Here is a 15,834-nt window from a genome sequence, read left to right as displayed (position 1 = left end):
CGGCCATGGATTGCAGCTCTCGTTGTTACGCGAGATAGGGGCAACGATTCACTCTTGTCCCAGTTTACTCGATACCCGGACAAGTGTGCAAAGCTTTCTATGATAGAGAGTAGGGATGGGATGGATCTCTCTAAGTCAGACAAGGTTAACAGAATATCGTCTGCATATAGATAGATTTTGGAGGAACCCCCTGGTAAGGAGATACCTGTTATCTGTTGAGAATTCCTTATAGTTGCCGCCAGCGGTTCCATTGCTAGTAAGAATAATTGCGGAGACAAGGGGCAGCCCTGTCGAGTGCCCCTTCCGATGGGGAATGGGTCCGACAGAAAGCCCCCGCAGTTAACTTGTGCCGTAGGGTGATCGTATAATAATCGGACTTTAGAAATAAATTAATCTCCGAGACCAAAATGTTTCATAGTGGTGAATAGATAGGGCCATTCGATGCGGTCGAATGCCTTCTCCGTGTCGAGGGATAGTGCCAAGGCTTCTTCTGGTAGGTTTAACGATTCAAGCAGGGTGTGGCATAGTGTGCGCATATGGTTTCTGGAAGTGCGGCCCGATACGAATCCCACCTGGGTATGATGGATTAGGGATGGTATGACTTTGCGTAGACATGCTGCAAGGACACTAGCTAGTAATTTAACGTCTCCGTTTAAAAGGGAGATGGGGCGATAGCTACTGCAAAGTAGGGGGTCCCTTCCAGGTTTAGGCAGGACGACAATCGTGGCCCTGTTGGACAGGGCACCCAGAGAGCCCTCCTGGCACGCCTCCATGAGTGCCTCGTGTACTGCCGTGGTTGTCTCCTCTCCTGACCATCTGTAAAATTCCGCTGGGAATCCATCTTCGCCCGGGGATTTATGGTATGGGAATTTTGTGATAACCTGTATAATTTCTTCCTTGCTTATATCGCCCTCAAGGAGAGCTCGGCCGGCTTCTGATAGGCAGGGCAATTTTGCCGCAGTGAGAAATGCCTCTGTCTGTGCCTGGTTGGTCGGGGTTTCGGGGGTGTAAAGGAGTTGATAATATGTAGCAAATTCATTCACAATGTCTTGCGGGCGGGTCAGTACTGCTCCGGAGGGAGACGTTATAGCTGGGATAGCTGAGGCAGCATCTCTCTGTCAGAGCTGTGCCGCTAAGAGGCGTCCGGCCTTTTCTCCTTGTTCATAGTGGCGGTGACGTAATCTTTGTAGTGCATATTCTGCCTGCGTTGTGTAAAGATCGTTGTGTGCCATTCGGGCTTGTTCGAGGGAGCGGCGTAGCGCTGGGGATGGCTGAGTAGTGTATTGTTTGGTGAGGCGTTGGATCGTGTCTTCTAGGGTGCTGTAACGGACCTCCCTATCTCTATTGGCCAGTGCTGCGTCCCTCATCATGTTCCCTCTCAGAGTGGCCTTAGCCGCTGCCCATAAGACCCGCTTGGATGTCACAGAGCCTATGTTTTCGGTCATGGATGTGGATATGTGGGCCTTGAGTTGCTCGGTCCCCTGGGGGGAACGGTATCTGTGTATGGCAAAGCGCCATGGTTTACGACCAGGAGAGGTCAAGCCTATCTGAATAGAGAGTGAAATCGGGGAATGGTCTGAGAGTCCGCTATCTAAGATGCTAGTGTCTAGTATTTGGGGGATTATGGTGTGTGATACAAGAAAATAGTCCAGGCGTGATTGGGTGCCATGGACGGACAAAATGAATGTGAATTCCTTGTCCTTTGGGTGTGTTAGTCTCCAGCAGTCGACTAGACCTACATCTGCTGTGATGTCCGTCAGTAAGGCCCTATCGGGATTATTGCCCACATCGATGGGGCCTGTCCTGTCCAGTATGGCATCTCTAGTAAGATTCCAATCCCCTCCGATGATATAGCGTGTGGTCCCTATTTCGGTCAGTACGCGATTGAGTTGTAGGAAGAAGGAACGCTTTGGTCCGGTTGGTGCATAGACAGAGCCCACACATAGGAAGGTATTTCCTATTTTCAGTTTGACAAATGTATATCTCCCTTCTGTGTCATTCCATGTTTTAATGATCGTGGTCGGCAGGGATTTACGTATTAGTATCGCTACGCCACATTTACGAGGTGTGCCTCCCTTGATTCCCTGATCTTCTGGACAGCAGCTGAAGAGGACCTTTCCTACCCAGTCACGTCTAAGTTTGTCGGACTCTATATTATCAAGATGCGTTTCTTGGATCAGGGCTATGTCTGCTTTTTTAGATTGGAGATATGACAAGATCTTTTTCCGTTTGATGTAATTCGTCATGCCATGAACATTCCAGGAGAAGATTCGTAGAGGGTGTACTGTGTGGGGGGTTGTCGCTGGCATACTGAGTTGGTGGAAGGAATTTCAGCAATACTGGGGGTGGTAGTCGTGTGGTACTGTGTTCGCTGTAATATTAATATTTGGGATTTCGAGGGGTGAGACAGAGGCAGCTGATGAGGGTCGGGTACCCCGACAAGAAAAGGGGGGGAGAAACAAGAACGTGTAGGGGTTGGTGAGGGAGGGGAAAGGGATAATATGGGAGGAAAGAAGGCTAGAGTTAGCGTTTATCTGTAAAGGGGAATGGATGTGATGATTAGGAGGGGAAGAGGTTAGAGGGATATAGGGAGGATCGGGAGTACTATGCTCCCTTAGGGACGGTCTGTAAATGGCGAGTCCGAGTCCTATCCAACCTCCTAATGCCGTCGATGCAGCCTCTCTGCCGAGGAGGCGGCGTTGGGGCAGGGGGAGGCCAGTATTGATCCAAGGTGGTCGAATGCACAGGTTCTGAGCTGAGCTCCGGAGGAGGGGAACGGATATGGGGGGAAGCCATGGGCATATTATGGAAGGGGGGGGGGCCGTGAGAGGGTAGTAGCTATGTTGATGAGGGAGGGTATGATGTGTAGATAATGGGGGGGGGATTTGGTGACATAATTTTAATATGGCGAGGGTGGGTACAGTGGGAAAGGTGGTAGAGGGGGAGTTCGCGCTGGCCTGGATTAAGAGATGGAGAAGGATCCAGTTGATACCTCGCAGTGTCCAGTGTCTAAGTTAATAGGGTAGATGCTTATCCTATTTTCGAGTGAAAGGGGGCTAGCGATCACTGTACTTGATGTATGTCATCGCGATGGGTTCTATGTTGTGAGGGTATATTGGTCGAGGAGAGGGGGTGGGTGTGGATCAGGGTGTGTATTTGTAATCATGATTATAATGATAGATATAAATGTGGTGATGGTTGTAATGTAGATGTTACCGTAGGTGTTGGTATTTGTGTAAGGGGGGGAGAAGTGATTTGTGGGATCAAGGGGTGGGTGTCTAAAGGGCCGGAGGAGAGGAGAGGGCAGGGGGGGGGGAGGGAGCTAAGTAACATAATGCCGGTTCGGATCAGGATATTGGAGTACATTTGTACATAATAACAGTTGAAATATTACTATACTTATATAGCATAATATCGCTATGTCAAACAACATAATGTCAAACAGCATAATGTCACTGCAATCTGTTAATTTGTATAACATAACATAGTATAATATAGCATAACGTAACGCAATATAACTTATTTCCACACAGGTAATCTTATTACATTCTATTAGTTTATATGTCTATATGTCGCGGGACCAGCCCCGGAGTGGGTGTTGTTATTGAAGGGTGGAACATGGGTTGTGTATACAAGTGGTTGGTCTACTGCTCATCATCTACGTGGTCAGGTGTCATCGCGAGTATATGGGGGGGTTGCATCCCCCTCATGGGGAGGATTTTGGGGAATACGTATGAATGTCGACCTGTTTGTCATGTCTCCATGGAGATATAGGGCCTGATTCTGATGTCGCCAAGCGGGAACCGCCAGAAGACCGTACCGCGGTCGAAAGACCGCGGCGGTCATTCTGGGTTTCCCACTGGGCTGGCGGGCGACCGCCAAAAGGCCGCCCACCAGCCCAGTGGGAAACAGCCTTCCCACGAGGACGCCGGCTCCGAATGGAGCCGGCGGAGTGGGAAGGTGCGACGGGTGCAGTGGCACCCGTCGCGTATTTCAGTGTCTGCATAGCAGACACTGAAATACATAGTGGGGCCCTCTTACGGGGGCCCCTGCAGTGCCCATGCCATTGGCATGGGCACTGCAGGGGCCCCCAGGGGCCCCGCGGCACCCCCTACCGCTATCCTGTTCCTGGCGGGAGACCCGCCAGGAACAGGATGGCGGTAGGGGGTGTCAGAATCCCCATGGCGGCGGAGCGCGCTCCGCCGCCATGGAGGATTCTCAAGGGCAGCGGAAAGTCGGCGGTACACCGCCGACTTTCCGTTTCTGGCCGCGGCTGAACCGCCGCTGTCAGAATGCCCAGCGGTGCACCGCCAGCCTGTTGGCGGTGCTACCGCGGTCATTCGCCCTGGCGGTTTTTACCGCCAGGGTTAGAATGACCACCATAGTGTTCCCGTAAGAAGTAGTGGTGCATCTCCGTAATATGCAATGTTGTGTTGTATTATATCTTATCGTCCCCTGTGGCAGTACTCTAGTGATCGTCGGGATGTGTATTATTGCATGTAGATTATATTACATTCGTTTCGTTTCCCGGAACGGCCGTTTAAGGGAGAAGTGGAGGGTGGTAGATTTAGCTGAGAGGGGACAGCATTACGACTTGTCTGCAGGATCGGGCCTGTTCATGTAGTCTTGTTGTTATTGTGTGGTGTTGTGTTGTCGAATATTCTATATTGTAGTAGTGCTGTGAGGGGGTGAATGGTAGCTTCTCTTTAGGTGTTGGAACTTGTCCCTACTGAACAAGGTCCCGATATATGTGTTTGCATCACCTGTGGGGTCTGCAAGATCCGGCTTGTGCGTTTCGTGTTATACAGTGGATGTCTATGCAACAGTGTTATAGAATAAGCCCCGTGTTATCTTGTAGAACATGTAAACATAATGGTCATCTAATGTTGATCATCAACCTCTCCTTCTCCTCCGCCACCTTCCCGGACAGCTGGAAACACGCAGAAATCCAACCCCTTCTCAAGAAACCCAAGGCTGACCCCAACGACCTCAAAAACTTCCGACCGATCTCTCTCCTCCCTTTTCCAGCCAAAGTCATCGAGAAGATCGCCAACTCTCAGCTCACCCACTTCCTCGAAGACAACTCAATCCTGGACCCCTCACAATCCGGATTCAGACGAAACCACAGCACTGAGACTGCTCTCCTCGCCGCCACAGATGACATCAGACTTCAAATGGACAAGGGCGAAACCTCAGCCCTCATCCTCCTCGACCTATCCGCCGCCTTTGACACAGTCTGCCACCGCACCCTACTGACCCGCCTCCAGGAAGCTGGGATCCAAGACAAAGCCCTCCACTGGATCTCATCCTTCCTCTCCGACAGAACTCAGAGAGTCCGCCTCTCCCCGTTCCGCTCCAAAGCCTCCAACCTCATCTGCGGCGTCCCCCAAGGATCCTCCCTCAGCCCTACGTTGTTCAACGTCTACATGGCCCCCCTCGCCAAACTGGCCCGCCAACATCATCTCAACATCATCTCCTACGCCGACGACACCCAGCTCGTCCTCTCCCTGACCAATGACCCGCTCACCGCCAAAACCAACCTCCACGAGGGACTTAAATCCATCGCCAACTGGATGAACATCAGCCGCCTGAAGCTCAACTCCGACAAGACGGAAGTCCTCATCCTCGGGCGCACTCCCTCGGCTTGGAACGACTCTTGGTGGCCCTCCGCCCTTGGTCCCCCGCCCACCCCTGCCAACCACGCAAGAAACCTCGGCTTCATCCTGGACTCCGCCCTCACCATGTCCAAACAGGTCAGCGCCGTCTCCTCCTCCTGCTTCAACACCCTTCGTATGCTCCGCAGAATCTTCAAGTGGATTCCAACAGAAACCAGAAAGACGGTGACCCAGGCCCTCGTTAGCAGCAGACTTGACTACGGCAACGCACTCTACACAGGCATCCCTACCAAAGACATCAAACGACTCCAACGGATCCAAAATGCCTCCGCCCGACTGATCCTCGACATACCCCGCCGATGCCACATCTCCCCACACCTGAGGGAACTCCACTGGCTCCCAGTAGACAAGAGGATCACTTTTAAACTCCTTACCCACGCTCACAAGGCGCTTCACAACACCGGACCCTCCTACCTCAACACCAGACTCAACTTCTACACCCCAACACGCCAACTCCGATCCGCCAACCTCGCCCTAGCCATCGTACCCCGAATCCAGCGCAAGACCTCCGGCGGCAGATCCTTCTCTTTCCTCGCCGCCAAAACCTGGAACTCTCTCCCCACTCCGCTACGCCAGACCCAGGACCTCCTCACATTCAGAAGGCTCCTCAAGACCTGGCTCTTCGACCGCTAAACAGCCTCTCCACCCCCCCCCCCACCTCAGCGCCTCGAAACCCTAACGGGTACATAGCGCGCTTTATAAATACTATGATTGATTGATTGATTGAATGTTGTTAAAAAGGTTATTGACGATTGTTAAGTAATCATGGTTACAAACAAAACCCGGGCTTGTACTCGTCCTTCCGTGAGTTCTCGTCGTTCCAGTTTCAATGTCTTGTAATCATCTCACATGCACCCAACGAGGGATTGGTGTTTCAGGGGGGTACAGTCATTGGTTTTAGAGGTGATCTGGATTTGTCTCTTTCTGACAGTTGGGTGTAGGTTGCCACAGCGTGGAGAACCTGACCCCTGTCGTCGTGTAGTCTGGCTAGCCTCTCTGCGTCCCTGCCCCTTTGATTGAGGTCGGTGTCATGATGGAGCGGGCCTTCTTTCTCTGGGCCCGGGGGTAAGAGTCCTCCCCCTTCGTTTTCTCTCCCGGTATCTTGTGAACAGTCTGGATTGGTAGAGTCCATAGGCTGATGTTGAAAAGAGTCAAGGAAAAGGCTCAGTTTGTCTGGATTCTAGAAGTCTTGGGATATACTGTTATTGGTGACCCACATTCTGGCGGGGTCGAAGAGGCCGAATTTCATCCCCATTTGGCGAAGTCGAGGTCTTAGAGCTAGGAAGGCTTTTCTTCGTTCGTTGGTGTCCTTGGAGCAATCAGCTGTTATTCGGATGTCATGTTGGCCTATCCGGAAAGGGCCCTGTTTACGCGCCGTTTGTAATATCTGTCGGGCATGGTTGTGGCGTAATAGACAAGCGATTATCGGTCTGGGTCTTAAAGATGTATCAGAACGTTTCGGGCCTACTCTGTGTGCTCTTTGGAATTCCAGCGGTGGGTCGAAGTCCAGGGAGGTTAGTTTGGGGAGAACGGAGCCCAGGAAGGCATGCATGTCTGTACCTTCTTCATGCTCCGGGATTCCCAGTAGGCGAATGTTATCTCTTCGGCTCCTATCCTCTAGGTCTGTGAGTTTACTCCTAAGGTAAAGGAGGTCTTGGTCTCTGTCTCGATAAGTGGTCATCTGCGTTTCTAATGAGCCCATGCGGTGTTCCAAGCCTGTCACCCTGGTTTGAAAACCTGCAATGTCGAATCTCATAGATTTGGTTTCCAGGGTCAGTGAAGACAGAGAAGCGTCCATTCCCTCTATTCGGCAGCTGACAGCGGTGATCTCCTGTAGTATTTTTTCCATGGTTATGGATTGTTCCTTGTCAGACATTGTGGTGGATTGTGTTGGGGAGGGTGGTGAGTGAGGTCCTGTTATCGTAGATATTGGACGCTTGTGATGGAGAGCTTCGGAGAATAATAATTGTCGTGCCGACTTACCAGTGGGGTTCTGGTTTGTTTTGCTGCCGGGCATCGCCTCGTCCGTCTATGTGTGTTGTCCAGCTGGTTTCGGAGTTTTCTTCGAAGTCTGGCGAAAGCAGTGTTACGCAGTCAGCCGGCTCTTGTCGTGTTCTGACTTTTGATGTTCTCTCTTTTTTTTTTCCCCCTTTTCTTTTTCCCCTCCTCTTCTTTTTTTGTTTTGTTTTGGGGGGATTGAGGCGGTAATTTATTTGGTCCTTTTTCTGTTCCCGGATGTGTTGGGGGGGGAATTTTTTGGTGTGTTTCTTCTTTCTTTCTGTCTTCTCCTGTTTTGTTTTTCTTTCCCTCCTTCCACCCCTTTCGCCTCCCCTCTCCCTCTTTGTTTAGCTTGGTTCTTAGCTCTCTTCCCCTTTTCTGTTTGCTCTTTCTTCCTCCTTCCTTTTATTTTTCCCTTACTCCCCTTCTTCTCTTGTTTCCGTGTCTTTATTACTTTCTATTGTTTACTGTCCTGGTTCGCCCCTCCTCGCCTCCTCGCCTCCTCACCTTGTTCCCCTCGCCGCTCCGCGGCATTGTCTTCTTTCCTCTCCCGGGCCAAATAGAGGATAAATGCTCACCGCCTCCCTTTGGAAATAGGATGCGAAGGACTGTGCCTGCGACTCCAGTCGCCGTAATGGTTGGGAGGCCGGCTCCTCTCTCGGCTCGAGAGCGCGGCTCCTCCCCCACAGTTGGGCCTACCTCGATATTGTGCGCCCTAGATCCCCTGATGCTCCGGAGCGTGTCCCCACTCAAGATCGGAGGTCCTGGGCTTTGGGAGGCTCCTCAGGGTCTTCCGGACTGGGTTCCTCCGTCCTTAAGAGAGCCGGTTTTCTGGTCGAGGAGATGCGGCTCTGCCCTCTATGTAGGCCATTTTTCCCCCTTTCCCTCCGAGGTGCGCTGTCGGCCGATAGGGTCTCGGCGGCCAGTTGTTGAGGTTCGGACGGAAGCTCAAGGTTGTGGGAGGGTTTCGGCGTGCGTTAAGGCGATTTTTCGGCCTCCATAGGGCCCCCGCCGCCTCCTCGGGGCCACTGCGGCGCGGAGCTCGGGACTTAGGCGGCCATCTTATTTCGTGGCCCGGCCACGCCCCCCCCCTATTACCAGTATTCTAACTAGTTGGCAGACAGAACACTTAATCGTCCAGAAGAAGTTTGGGCCAGACGTAGCAAGCTGTTTGCGACGTACAAAAAGCACATCGCAATGCACAAACCTCGTTTTGCGATTCGGCAACCTGGTTACCGAATTGCAAAACGGGTTTGCGAGTCGCAATTAGGAAGGGGTGTTCCCTTCCTAATTGCGAGCCGCAGTGCAATGCAGGATTGGTTTTGTGACCGCAAACGCAGTCGCAAACCAATCGCAATTTGCACCCTTTTCAAATGGGTGGTAACCCATTCGCAAAAGGGAAGGGGTCCCCAATGGACCCCTTCCCCGTTGTGAATGGCACTGCAAAAAAATATTCAGAGCAGGCAGTTGTCCTATGGACCACTGCCTGCTCTGAAAAAATGAAACGAAAACGTTTCATTTTTCGTTTTTGTAATGCATCTCGTTTTCCTTTAAGGAAAATGGGCTGCATTACAAAAAAAAAACTGCTTTATTAAAAAGCAGTCACAGAAATGGTGGTCTGCTGTCCGCAGCAGGCCACCATCCCTGTGAGGGCCGCCATTCGCAAGGGGGTCGCAAATTGCGACCCACCTCATGATTATTCATGAGGTGGGCATTTGCGACCCCCTTGGGAATGGCAGATGGTGTCAGGGACACCATCCAACATTCAGAATTGCGACTCGCAAATTGCGAGTCACTCTGACTCGCAATTTGTGGGTCGCAATTCTAAATGTTGCTACATCTACATCTGGTCCTTTTTTCCCAAAATGGAACCACGTCAAGCCATTTGCAAAGAATGAAAACTTTTGTAATGGCAAACAGATTTGAGCTGCTCACGGCATTGGCACTGGGTGATGCTTCACAGGCTTGTGTACAAGCACAAACCTCACTCACATAAGAGAATTCCAGCCTAGAAGGATCTTGGATTCGTTTTCTGAGAGTAAGGGAGGAGTAAATCTCAAACAGACGAAAAAATTGCTCTCTTGATCTCCCTGATACAAGGTGTATTACTAGGCCTGGGAGGAATTTCAGCTATACCAGAGTAATTTTAGTAATTCCATGTTACTCTTTGATGTGGAATTATCCATAGTAAAGCAATTATGCCCACTCGCATAATTAAGAGTAATTTGTGGGTAAAAATCCTACCACAAGGGCACTTTTAGCAAGTGCGAGAGGCTGCTTGCGCTGTTGTTAATGTTCTGTTGCATTTAGCTCTATTTTCTTAGTGCAAAATGCATCCTTGCATCCGCATCCACTAGCGCTAAATACCTGGAGTAAATTGGACAGAAATCCTACCCTAAGTGCAAATTTAGTGAGTGTGAGCAGCTGCTTGCACTCACTTTTCATGTTCTGTTGCATTTAGTGCTCTTTCTTAGTGCATAATTCATTCTCATGTCTATTTTGGTCACAAGGGGGCATTTTTGTGCTACATGCAGAATTATTCTTCTCGTATTATTTCTAAATAACCAAGCTGAATTATCAGGTAATTGTATGTGATGCTACACATCATTACAGTTACACCCAACTGTAGTGTATATATGTGTATGTATATGGTATTTCTGCAGAGCAAACCTAGTCAAAAGGCAACAGAATGTTGTACATGGTCAAGGCAAGCTTAAAGTTGATCAGTAATAGGAGCGGAAAGTAGAGGAATCTGGCCTATGGATGGTTAAAGCATTGCCACAATACACACCATCAGCATCTCTGATGAGGTGTTGCCTTCAGGGTGCCGATTCTGGATGGCTGAATTAGGACTAATGTGTTGAGCAAATAATTGTTTTTTAGCTGACAAAGGGCCTGATTCGGATCTTGGCAGACAGACCTCCAAGCCCCATCGGCAGGGACCTGAGATGACTGTCAAGTTCATGGTGTTCCGCCCTCTGTATTTAGATGTTACAGCTTTCCAATGGACAGTAGACAAAGGCAGTGGCTATGGAATAGAGGTAAGTCACACACACACACTGTACCTTTGCCATAAATGTCCCCCTGCACTACACATGACACAACACACCACATACACACAATTATCCATTACCATTCCACCACATCACAACACGTACATGCTGCAAACAAACATTGACAGACATCCATGACACATCATACATTCACCATTGACACTGCACCCACACACGGCACAACCACAGCAACTAACACAATTGCACACTCATCTACTCAAACACACTCACATACAAGCACAACTACACATATCACAAAAATGACAACCACACGACACCACACACCTGAATGTTGCAGGCAGCAACACAACATACACAACAAAACCACAGCCATATACAGTTGACACATATACTGACACAGCCACAGGGCCCACTCCATCTCCCTCCCCCTCACCCAGCCAATCGCATCGCATACACACATACACGTACTGACTCACTCACACAACTTGCAGCACAAGACACATAAAGGTCCCCTGGCATTTTGTACACATGGACACAGTTGACAGGTGTGAATGTACCATCATTGTGGTGATAATGAATACTGGCACCATAATGACAGTTGTGTATGTGTGCAATATGTGTAGTGTACCAGTATGTCCCCATCCGTATCTGACCCACTTGTGTCCCTGACATATGTATGTCATAGAAACTTAAAACATTACTGTGAGATGTATATGTCTGTAGTGGCCCGACCTCCCGTGCAGTGCCTACCCAATGTACCATGCCAATGCAACATCCCTACCTTTGAGTCCAGCAACAGGGGAGAGGGGGTTGTGTTTTCTCCATGGGTCAGTGGCAGCAGTGACGGCAGGTATTATTGAGTCATGTCCTGTTAAAGACGTGGGTAGATTGCAGGAAAAAAGGTCAGTTTTCCCTTTTTCCCCTGAATCCGCCAACTTAGAAGTGGAGGTCGAACTGTCACTTTTTTCTTGGCAGTAAGGCACATCCAAATCTGCATGGTGGGAAGGGTAGCTGGGGTCCCACCAGCATCCCCTTTTCCCTCTCCTGCATCGATGGGGGTGGTATTTCTTGCAAGAGACAGTGGCTTGAATTCTGGCTTTCATCTATGGGACCACCAACATCTATACACGGCAAGTAGACCATCGGGGTTCCAGTTGAAAAGTTGACAGCTGGGCCGTTAAAGCCAACACTCATGCCCTAATAATCTTCAAAGACAAAGAACTGTCTTAGGTAATGAGAGACAGTGCTGTTGTAGCTATGACAACAAGAGTAAGTCCAGCCAATGCAAATTAGGGCAAAGTTGGCGAGGTGGATGGAGGCGGGTGGGTCATCTGTCTGGCATCACTTTTTCCCTTCTAGAAAATCATCTGTCTGGCATCACTTTTTCCCTTCTAGAAAAATATATCTACCGGCCAGTTTCTCTACTATCTCATATAGTGAAATTACTCGAAAAGCAGCCGCTACCCAACACCAAGCATTAGTCGGAAGTTATAACTTACTAGATACCAATGAGGCTGGATTTAGTGGAGGGTTTGGTACCAAACCAGTAATGCTTTCAGTCACTGATGAGCTAAGAATGATGGTTGACAGCAGAGGGTTTGGAGCAGATATACTCCTGGACCTCTTGGCTGCGTTCAATACCACTGGCCATGAGATTTTAAAACAGCATGTAAAAATGTATCCATTAAAGTCACTGCATGCAAACGGCTAAAATCCTTTTCTTTGACAGATGTCAGCAAGTCTAGCTAGGATTTTCCTCATCTGCACCTTCTCCCTGATGTTGGGGATTTCCACAGGGCTCAGTCCTCTCTCCTATTCTATTCAATGTACACATTCTGGCCACACTGCTAATTGAATTCAGTCTAATAACATATCAATGTGAAGACGATACCTAGATCTAATAAATTCGAAGAATGATGATCCAGGACAACCGACTAAGGGAATATTCCCACTATACAGGCTGAGAATTTGTCAATGAACCAAAAATATCTTAAACTAAGTTCATCTTAATCGGAAAGTCTGTCAATTCAAAGAAATTGGAGCCACTGGCATGCTTCACTATGGTCTTCCTCGGTAGGTGAATGCTTTAAATCAGTCTCAGGAATCTTAGCATGGTCATTGACTCTGAATGAAACCTGGACAAATTGATTGAGTGTCCAAAAACTTGCCTCAGTCAGCTTTGTGACCTCTGCATAATATTTCCATTTCTTTTCTTTTCATATAGGATGACTGTTGCCAACACTTTTGTTCAGTCCAGAATAGACCATGGGAAATCTGCTAACTTGGTTGTTCCAAAAACGTAATCTAGGTTTACAAAAAACATCCAGAACACTTTAGTGAGATGTGTCTTTAATATAAAGAAATTAGACCCAATCTCAAGTCATCTGTTACAAAAACGCTGGCTCCTAACTGAAAAATTGATTATCTTCCAGTCCACCTACATCACACATAAAATGTACTAAGAAGTAAACAAAATTTCTAGTAAAAGTTAGTTAATGTGTGTCCACTCAGAATGTAAGGTCTTGAAACAAAGCAAAATTCATGATTCCACCTGTAAAGTACTACAAATGGGAATCCAAACCTTCCAAGTATAGGTAGAGCAACTATGCAACGTGGTATGCGCACTGAAAAGGCATTGCATAGATTTCCGGAACCTCTAAAACATGATTATATACAAGATAAAGTGGGCTAATATTCTGGCCTTATCCATGCTAACAGCTGCCTATGCACGCACAAAGAGACTTCTTGGGCTTTTAATGTTGCCCTCTTACTACGATCAATGTGATGGGACAAACGCACTATGCTACAAACATTCTACGGGTGGGAAAGATGTCACCTGAAATGTGTGACCTGGAAGGCTTTACAAGTTGGGATACTTTGGAGCGCACATTGTGGTAGGTATGATTACCAATACAGGACAAATTATTTACAGCATTGCAGGAAGAGTTCAGACTACTCCTCTCAGAACTCCTTTCACGGGGCAAGCAGGAGTTACTGGGCCCAACCATGGGGGTTGAAGCCTCAAACACCTGATGTCCCGGGGCCCGACCTACTATGAATTTTGAGCAACTGGGCAAAGTACCCCTTCTGCACTTGACTTTCAGTAGTAATGTGGTCGAGCAGTCCAGGGCTCCCTTGGGGAAGGGGGATGGGTGATGGAGATGTGGCTAGAGCGGAGTAAACACAGACTCACTAGTCAAAATGTGGGCAGCAGCAGTAATAAATCATTGTTCAGCCAAATACTCACTTTTAGGAAAAAACTGAAGTATTTTAACAAAACCAAAATATAATACAGCATTCACAAACATCTACACAATCCCCCTGAGGTCAGGGCTCTGGTGTTTCCTTGGTGGTTTCCTGTCCCACTTCCTCCTCGCTCTAGGTATAGTGGTTATTCCCCATTTGCTATTGGCAATATCCAGGATATGCCCCACTAGTAGTCCAAGTCTCAACAGCCTGGGCTGACTCTGTTCTAAAGTCGAAAGTGTTCAAGCGTGAATGCACTATTCTTGCACGCAAGTTCCCTCGGGCGAATGGTCTGAAGTCAGTCTTACCTCCACTGGCAGGCTCAGGGAGTCCAGAGTTCCTGAGCGTGCACCCTCTTTGGCATCGGAGTAGCAGCACCTGGTCTAGGTAAGTTGAGTGCATGTGGCCCAGGCAGGCTGCACTCTCTGATCCCCAATTTCCTTCAAACACAGTTATACTCCTGTAGTGACTGGAGGATCCTCGTGGCTCTTCAGTTTTTTGTCTCTCCCATGACTGGGGGGTGTGGTGGGAGAGAGTGACGAGATGTTTCCGGGGCTGATCCCTCATCCAGGGATAGATGCATGGTGGGCTCCTACGGTGGCCTCACTCCTCCGACGATGCTCCAGGGCAGTACACCCTTCTGGCTAGGTCCGGTGACCCCTCACGCATACAGGGTCACCGCACTCCTACTATACACGGACACTAACCCACTTGGCATAGGAGGTGTCTGTACTGCAGCCCCTCATGGCATATGATGTTGCCTCAGCTGCACATGGGCTTCGGTCATATCGGCACAGCATTCAACAAAATTCCAGGCTCCAGGGCAGGTGGTCTTAGATTCCGTGGGTGATGCCCCATCACTCAGCAGAGAGACTAGCAGGCCTTGACCTCCAGTCTTGGTCCAAGGCAGAAATGTTGCAGGGCTTCCCCTCCTCACGCAGCCCATCTGACTGCTTGACAAATGGCAATTTTTGAGGACTCAAACACCACTTCTTATAGTCCATTTCCAGATACCAAATGTGATTAGGACCTCAGTCTTAGACATTTATGTTGGGGCCTGATTGTTTAGATGTGCCCACTTCTCTGCCCTCTTCTTCCTCATGAAAGCAGTCTGTCACAGCAAGGGTAACTCCAAACACAGTCCATGGGAGTGACCAGTACTCACACCAGGATGTCAGCCACAGTGAAATTTGTATCAACATGTTAACCCATGGCCCCAGTCCTACTCTTTATGCTTCTCTTATCAGCCCATCTCATTCCTGAGATGTTCTCAGGCCCCTTCCATGTGACCTCTCACTGAATCAAAAAGCACCCTTTGCAGTGTTCAGGTGAAGCGTGGCTCTCCCTTCTTCAGTGTGTGTCCCACCCACTAAGACTAAGTAGCTTCTATACTGGCAGTTAAAGACCTGCTCCTTTTTAAAGAACTTCTCCTTCGAACCAGTGATGGGCCTTGATGGGCCATTATACACAGCTTCTCATGACAACACTATAACACTGGAATGTTGGGAGCTAAGCTGAAGGGAGTGGAATGTTAGCGAGCCAATAGTGCACGGTGTAAGCCTTCCAGACTAATATTCCTGTGTTCATGCTATAGTGCATGCCTCTTATCAGTGATCCTGGCCATTTAATGTTATCATTGGCTTGGCAGCCAGCAGAGTGTTGAGCTCTAACCAAGCTAGAACAATATGGCCCTCGTTACAACCCTGGCAGTCAGAAAAAAAATGGGATCACGACCATGGCGGAAACCGCCAACACAGACAACCACTTTAAGACTCCGACCACCACGGCGGTAGAAACAAACACTGCGGCGGTAACCGCCAACAGACAGGCGGAAGACAATGTACCGCCCACTGTATTACAAGGCATCAATCCGCCAGCTTTTCCGGGGGGTACCAACGCCA

The sequence above is a fragment of the Pleurodeles waltl genome, chromosome 1_1, assembly GCF_031143425.1.
Source record: "Pleurodeles waltl isolate 20211129_DDA chromosome 1_1, aPleWal1.hap1.20221129, whole genome shotgun sequence".
NCBI classification, from domain to species: domain Eukaryota; kingdom Metazoa; phylum Chordata; class Amphibia; order Caudata; family Salamandridae; genus Pleurodeles; species Pleurodeles waltl.
Note: the sequence above shows the minus strand (reverse complement) of the source record.